Here is an 8,758-nt window from a genome sequence, read left to right on the forward strand (position 1 = left end):
TTGCTAACTAATATATATATATATATATATATATATATATATACATTTATATATATATATATATATATATATATATATATATATATACATATATATAAAAAAATTAAAAAAAAAAATTCATGTGAAATCTTTTTATCATTTTTCTTTTACCTCCTACTCCCCTTACCTCACCCTTTTTTAACCAAGTAAGATCTGTGACTTACTTTTAGTTTCATTAAATACTTTTATATGCAAAATCCGATCCCGCATTTTGCTAATTCCTGCCCTCTGATGAGAAGGAAAGTATTTCTTCGAAACTCCACGGATTAAGGACTTATTGTTATAAATTTATATAAAATCATTGTTATAAATTTATATAAACTTATTGTTATAAATTTATATAAATTTATTGTTATAAACATAATTCAAAACTGATATATAATGTCCGGACAATTGTGTTGCGTTTAGTGTGAACTTTACATTATAAATTTAATTGATGATTCACAATTATTTTGATGAATAACTTGTTTCTCATTTTTCATAAATAAGCTGAAAATAAAAAATTGGATATTCTTTTCGCTTAAAAGTGCGGTAACTCCGATTTTTTGTTGCTTAATTTAACTGGATTCACTAAGTAATATCGCACAAGAAAATGCATCATCGTGTCACACTTAAACATTTTATACCATTTCTATTCATTTTAAAATTCTGTAATTTTCTCAAAAATTTTATATTTATCTAGCAGAGAGACCCAACGTTTTCCTGGATTGAATGAAGATCAGCAAATCTTCTACACTTCCAATATTTTATTGTCAGAAAAATCGGTGAAATCGAACATTTCTCAATCAAATTGATTCATTGCTTTAGTTTGGGATATACCGCAGTAGACCGTGAGGCAGCCTCACATGCCTCCCCGCAATGGCTTAATCCACAATACATTAGAAAACTTACACTTCATTTTTCAAGATTATTTTTACATAATGGCTTAAATTATAGTTTTAAATTCAAATACAAAGTAGAATGGCTCAGTTTTGCTCTAAACAGAAACATTCATTTCAAATACGCCTATGTCTTATCAAATACATTACTGTTGATTGTATACGCCGCGCCCTTTTGCTTGTGCTATGAAAAACATCTCAAATGCACTTGTGATGCTGGGCTGTATAACACTTCGTCAAAATCCGTTTCTGCTTAAATCGAATTATTTGATTATCGATTTTCGATACTTATCTGAGGCATTCCGATTAAGACAATATATGAGAACATTCCCAGATACATATAGTACATTTGTGTGCATTTTCAAAAAACTCGACCCAGCCGTTTCGAAATACGAATTCAAAAAGTATAACTAATTCATTATTTTATTCTGTTTCTTAATCGATGATTATTTTTAGCTTAATATTACATTTTTTTTTTTACTATTACACACATTGCTATTCGTGCACTTTTTTCACCTTCTGCGAAATTGCATTTTCATTCTCCCTATTTATGTCAATTTCCGGACTACATACTTGAAACTTGATATTTGGTGTATTCGAACCGAAAACAAAATCGATTTGGTTTTTAAGCGGTAAAAGGGCATACTAAGGGGCCATAATTAAAAAATTGTAACTTGTCTGACGTACTTCGATGTCATGTGTATGTTGTCCGCATGTGCAAATATTCATTTATACGTTTTACTGTGTTAATTTGTCAAGTTTGTATAAATAAAGTCTTTCTACCGTGCTAGAAAACTTCTAACACCCGAAAGTATCCTGTACCTCTACAAGGCCACTATTCGCCCATGTATGGAGTATTGCTGTCATATTTGGGCTGGTGCATCGGCTACTAGTCTCTCGCTCCTTGACAGGGTTCAAAAGAGAGTCGCAAATCTGATAAGCTTCAGCCTCTGTCCCATCGTCGAAACGTTGCATCCCTCTGCCTGTTCTACAAGTATTATAATGGTGAATGCTCTGATGAACTGCAGTCACTTGTGCCCCCACGACGTAAACACCCTCGACAGACCCGACAAGCTACAAAATCCCACCCCTACACTGTAGAGATCCCTAGATGTAAAAGATCTTTCTACTCCAGTAGTTTCTTCCCCAGAACTGCTAGACTTTGGAATTCCATTCCAGGTCACTGCTTCTCCAACTGTACTGACATGCATAAGTTCAAGTGCAACGTGAACCAACATCTCGCTGCCCAAATCCCTACATAGTACCCCAGTAGATGTTTCCCCTGATAGTAGCACCTTACACCAAAGTGGCAATGTGCCTTGTTTGGGCTGAAAATGTAATAAAAAAATGTATAAGCTAAATGTTTTGGTTTAATGCTAATGGCATAGTCTTTTAACTTTCAAAATAACGATTATATATATTTTTTTTTATTATATTTTCACCCCAAAACAAGGCACATTGCCACTGTGGTGTAGGGGGCTACTATCAGGGCTAACAACTACTGGGGCACTATGCAGGGATTTGGGCAGCAGATGCAACATTTCGTCGATGGGACAGAGGCTGAAGCTTAGATGCCAGTTCAGGGCCTATCAGATTTGCGACTCTGTTTTGAACTTTGTCAAGGAGCGAGAGACTAGTAGCAGATGCACCAGCCCAAATGTGACAGCAATACTCCATACATGGGCGAATGGTTGCCTTATAGAGGTACAGGATACTTTCGGGTGTAAGTAGTTTTCTAGCACGGTACAGAGAGCCCACCTTCCTTGCACCGGCCCTGGCAATGCCCTCGATGTAATTGTTCCAACTCATGTTTCCTGTGAACGTTAGGCCAAGGACCTTGAAAGACGTACTCTCAGATAAAGAGTCGTTGGCTATTGCTATAGGTGGTAGAGAAGGTTTCTTGTGGTTATTGAATGAAACTAGTTTAGTCTTGGCGGCATTGAATGTGACCATCCATTTTTGTACCCATTGCACTACAGATTGGAGGTCATCCTCTAGTGTTTCTGCCATTTCTTTAGATATGTGTTCATTTGTTTTCCTGTCGTGCTTGTTATAGAGTGTGGTGTCATCAGCATATATATCCATCTCAGAGGAAATTTTGTCAGGGAGGTCATTTATGAATATCAGGAACCGTAGAGGTCCAAGGATAGACCCCTGAGGTACTCCCGCATCTATATCATTTTGTTTAGGTGTACGACCGTCGAGGACAACCTGGATTTTTCTCTTATCTAAGAAGGATTTAATTATGTTAAGTATTCTACCAGTGATACCGTATGATCTAATCTTCCTGAGGAGACACTCATGCCATACCCTGTCAAAAGCCTAGATATATCTAGAGCTAACGCTCTGCCCTCCCCCGCTTTGTCCAATTACTGGTATATACGTTCAGAGATTATAGTTAGGATGTCTGCTGTGGAACGGGCTTATCTAAATCCATATTGTTGGTCAGTCAGAAGCTAAGCATCTGTTAGGTGATGGACTAAAGCATGGTTAATTAAGGTCTCAAATATTTTGGCAAAAGTGGGAGGGGGCTAATGGGGCGATAATTTGATGGCTTAGTTCTTTCGCCAGAATTCTTGAATACTGGTACAACAGAAGCAGTTTTCCAACAGCCTGGAAAGCAAGATTCATTAAGGCATTTGTTGAAGAGTTTGGAGAGAACTGGAGCTATTCGGCTGAGCACTTTTTTAATAGCACAGCTGGGATGAAATGAGGTCCACATGCTTTTGAAGTGTCAAGGGTTTTTATGATAGCATGCATCTGAGAAGGGGTGATTTTCAGATCGTCTAGCGTGGCGTCTGTCCGCATAGGAAAGTCAGGTAAGGGTTTGTTGGAAGGGTCCAGTGTGGAGTTTGAGGCAAACCGACTTGCAAGCATGTTAGCTTTTTCGGTTGCTGAGCAAATAACCTCGTGCTTGTTGGTTAGTGGGGGAATTGTTGATTGTCCATTATTTACTACACTGTTGTAGATTTTCCAGAAGTCACGAGTTCCTAGTTTTTGTGCTTCGATGCGTTTCCATAAATTCTCTCTTAGCTGTCGCTATTTCTTTCTTAACGTTACTTATAGCTTATATGTACTTCTGTCTGTTTCGACTGGACTTATGTCAGTTAAATCTGTGGTATGCATGCTGCCTTTGAGCAATGGCAGTTGCGCAAGTCGAAGTAAACCATTGAGGAGAGTGGGGCTTGCTATAAAATTTCCGCATGGGAACATGCGCTTCGGTTGCAGTTTTGAACCATTCAGTGGTCTCGTTTGCACACTGTTCAGCAGGAAGAGAAAAAATATATCCCCATGGGGCATCTCTAATAAGATCTCTGATGGCTTCCCAGTCAGCCTTTTTATATCTCGTTGTTTTGAGCACTGGCTCTTCAGTTTTGGCTCTAGAGTTTAGGGCGATTTCACCCATTATCACTGCATGATCAGCGTTCTCAAGTGGGCTGTCGGCATTCGTTATACAGTCATCAGTAACTGTGGTAAAAAACAGATCTATAAGTGATGCGTGTTGTTCTTCCTGGTCCGGGGAACGCGTTGAAAAAGTAACAATTTGTGATGGGGATTGAGATATAGAGAAGCTATGACTTGTGCTACCCGCTGCATCTGTGTGAGTAGAGAATTCAAGCCAGTTTTTGTGATGGACATTAAAGTCACCAAATACATGTACTTGTGCGCTAGTGTCAAGGGAGAGTGCTGTGTCTATGCTGTCAGAGACTTTGTTTATTATGGTGCAGTCTTGGGTCGAGGGGGAGCGGTAGAGAAAGAAAAAGTAGCTAATGTTGTTAGGTATATATATTAGGTACAATATAATAATAATGTTGTTAGGTATATATATTAGGTACAATATAATAATTAAAAGACGATTTGCTCGATAATAATATTATGAAATCTGCAAAAATTTAAATATCATATTTAAGTGTATTTACGACCAGGCAACGCCGGACCTTGCTAGTAAATATAGAAAAAGAGATTTTTCATTTTCAATTGATATTAAAATAAATGTTTTACCTTCTACGACTTGGTTATTTGTTTTTTGTTTTTTGTTATTTGTTTTTAATTCTGATTTTTATTCGTGTATTGGCTGTCTATATTTGAATGGAATCAGAATTTCTCTTAAAACAAAAAAGCCAATAAAAAGTAGTCTACTCTTTGCAATAAACAACAACGCTTAGGATACAGTCAGGTATAAAACATGAAATGTGTGACTTGCAGAAGGCACGTAAATGTCTGATCCTGATTTTACAACTGTCAAACATTGAATTGTAATAAGAGATAAGCTGACCATAATCGAACTAATATATCTACCGTATATTTTCCATTCGAAGTGTCTTCATATTGGAACAAAAACATAGCGCAAGATTTATTGGCAATTTTCTTTTTTATTTTCAGATATTGGCGTTTATAACTCTAAACAATAAAGAAAAGAAAAAAAAACACAACGTGTTGATAATAAATAAATGCAATAAGATATCTCTACAACGCTACTATTCGCTCATGCATTGAGTATTGCTGCTACATCTGGGCTTGTGCATTTTCTACTGGTCTCTTCTTCCCGCACAATCGACCAAACTTCAAACTGTATTATTTGAATTCTTCGCAATTCTGTTATGATTTTCAGTGTTATTCTTGTTCGAAAAACAAAAAAGATGAGAACAGTAATCCGAAAATCCAAATAATACGAATTACCAATCGTCATCTCAAACCTCTAACCTGTGTCCCATTGTGATAATGTGCCTTTATTTTACAAGTATTTTAATTAAATGTGTTCTGACGAACTTGTAGCACTTGTGTCCCCCGACTAACCTGACAAGCAGCAAAACCCCACTGATTATTACTGAAATATGTACATTAGCTTACCCCACAACGCCTACCATTTTAAGCCTTTGAACTCAATATATTTTTCTTTTGTGGTTGACACCCATGAAGTCGATGTTTTAACTAATGCTCGTCACCAGTGTTGTTACTGTGTAAGCTTTGAACTGCTCGTCGTCAGTGTTTTAAACATTCTGGTCGGTAACATTCATGACATACACAGTGGTATAATTAACGTATGTTACAGAATCACGCGTTGTGATCCTCAAAACACAACTGCAACGAATCGCCACGTAATAACGTGTTAAATGTAGTTATATTTGTAGTCTTTGGATAAAAGCATTATTCCCGAAACAGGTGCATTACCGTATTACAAAACGATTTGTAGGAGGTGGCAGTAGTGAAGTGGGCGAAAGGAGCGAAGTTGGTTTTAGAAACATTAATTGTAAAATAGTCACTTTTTCTCGATTGTACCGCGAACTCTAGGTTGAAAAAAAGCAAGATGTTATTCACCAAATTTTTTTTAAATTGTAAGCATATAATATGAAGATTACTGTAAGCACTAGACAGACCGAAGACATTTTCCAATAAAATAAAACGTATTGTAAGGATACACCATAATAGGAGCAGGATTCGGACAGACTAGAATGTCTTACTGGTTATATATATAAATTCATTATGACAAAAATCGCGTTTACATTTTTCTGGCCATGAAAAAAAAAAGTTTTCTGGAATTATTTCCAAGTGAAGTATTAAGTTAAAGTCTTAAGATAATGAATTAATACAATAAATGTACTTAACTTTTGCTAAAAAGTAATAATTATCCAAAAATGTATCACTCGTTGGAACGAGACTTGTTTATCTTATCAAAAAAACTCTGGCTGCAAAATTCAAATAAGTATGGAAGGACAAATTAAACATAATTCATATGTTTATTTAACATTATTCTGGCATATTGAGCGACTTTTTTTAGTCGCAGACCCTCCTTCCTTCATTCAAAAATGCATAAAAGTTAATTAAATTCATTAATTATACTACTGACAATTTATTCTTTGATAAAAAAGTTAGCACCATTATTTTTTAATATTAATACAGAATTACAATTGGTTAGAAAACAATTTATAATCATTGAAAAAATTACACACTAAAAAAATACAGACATTAAAATTTATCATAATGTTTACGTGAACTTTAAAGTTCATAAACACAAACAGGCGGGTAGTTGAAAAAAGGAGGAGGGTGGGAAAACAGACTAGTTTTCTTTTCAACTCTAAGCATCCGTACTTACCGACATGGAACGTTCGTATAATTTTTGCCATTTTTAATTAAATTATTTTTCTATGTTCCTGTTTTTCGATTTAATTTTTTTTTTTTTTTTTTTTTTTCAAAGATTATATGAACATTATTTTACGTCGATAATTATATGTTCTTGCGTGCACTGGAAATATTAGAATCTTACATGTTAAGATTACGTTAAAAATGTAAACGTAAAAAAAGTATAAATAATTTGTGCAATTATAATTTTTTGTGTGAAAATATTAACTAAAAAATGCTTAATTCAATGATAATATTGATATTTCGGGAAATTAATTTTTCTTCGAGTTATATCGATTTCATTAATATGGGTTTTTTTTCGTAATGTTCCTGTAAAAATTATTTTATTTTTATTTTATTGTTACGAATTACGATGCTTTATTTACATTAAAAAGCAAAAATAAATTCTTGCGTTTTTTTTTTTTTTTGTTTTGGGAAATACTGAAAATTTCGTTAAAATTGGTTGATTTCCTGATTTTTGGTGAATTTTTAAGTAAAGGGAGGGGTCAAAATGTTTATACATTTTGAGCATCGGCATTCATTTTGCTCGTACTTATTATATATATATATATATATATATATATATATATACATATATATATATATATTTGGGGGGGGGTAAACAGTTACATATGGTCGCTACAAATAGCCATTTGTTTCAGTCAAACAGACTTCATCAAGCGAGCTGGAACCTCTCGACGCCAAAAATAAAAATGAAAAATGGGATAGAGAGAAATTAAGTAAAATGGAGCTCTTCAAAAAAAGTATAAAAGGTTCATAAAGGGTTTATAATAAAGAGGATAGAACAAAAGGGGGGATAGAAAAAAAGAAAAAGGAAAGATCGCATTAGGACCTATTGGAAGATATTCAAAACTTTTCACAACAGAATGTAAATTTGAAATAAAAATAAAAATGGGTCATAATTTTATTGGGGCTGTGAGTTGTACAGGAGAGTGGTGTAGTAAAAGTCAAAAATAGAAAAAACTCAAATATAAAAGGATCCATATATAGGTTAGCAGAATATATATATATATATATATATATATATATATATATATATATGTGTGGGGGGTGTACTCATTTATAACAGCCTTGATATTTTAATTCCGTAAATTAGAATAACTTATATAGAACACTGGCTCTAAAGTAAGTGTAAATATTTCACTTAAAACCTCAAAAAGATAGTAAGATATAAAAAATAAAGGAGCAGAAAACGATGTGAAAATGTGTAATTATATTTATTTATCGATCGTCAAATTTCGTAATTTTCCGTTCGTTTAAATTCCTAAAATGAATTCTCCCTGATTTTTCTCTACCCTAATTCTTTTCTGTTGTTGATCGAATTGCGTAATATTTTAAGCTTATATTTTCAATTCAGCTTTAAATGTCCATTTTTATAATTAATTTGGTGAGAGCATCCATTTTTCAATCAACTCGATTGATTGTTCTATTCAAGTCCCATCATGGTGCACTAGGAAGAAGCTTTACATGCCTCGACGAAGTGACTTAATCCACAAAACATTTTAACACACTGTAAACTTTATCAAATCGTTTTTATATAATAGTTTGAATTCGAGTTTAAAATGCAAAAGTCAAGTACCAGTCAAGTATCAAGTCGTTTCAGAGTCCATAGGAAATTAACTCATGCGCACAAAATACACTATTATTACTGTTTGCGAATTATAATTATTCAATCTACTATTCTCACCTTTGTTTGGAAG

This window comes from Euprymna scolopes, chromosome 6, assembly GCF_053919585.1.
Source record: "Euprymna scolopes isolate OS-2025 chromosome 6, ASM5391958v1, whole genome shotgun sequence".
Taxonomy (NCBI): Eukaryota; Metazoa; Mollusca; class Cephalopoda; order Sepiida; family Sepiolidae; genus Euprymna; species Euprymna scolopes.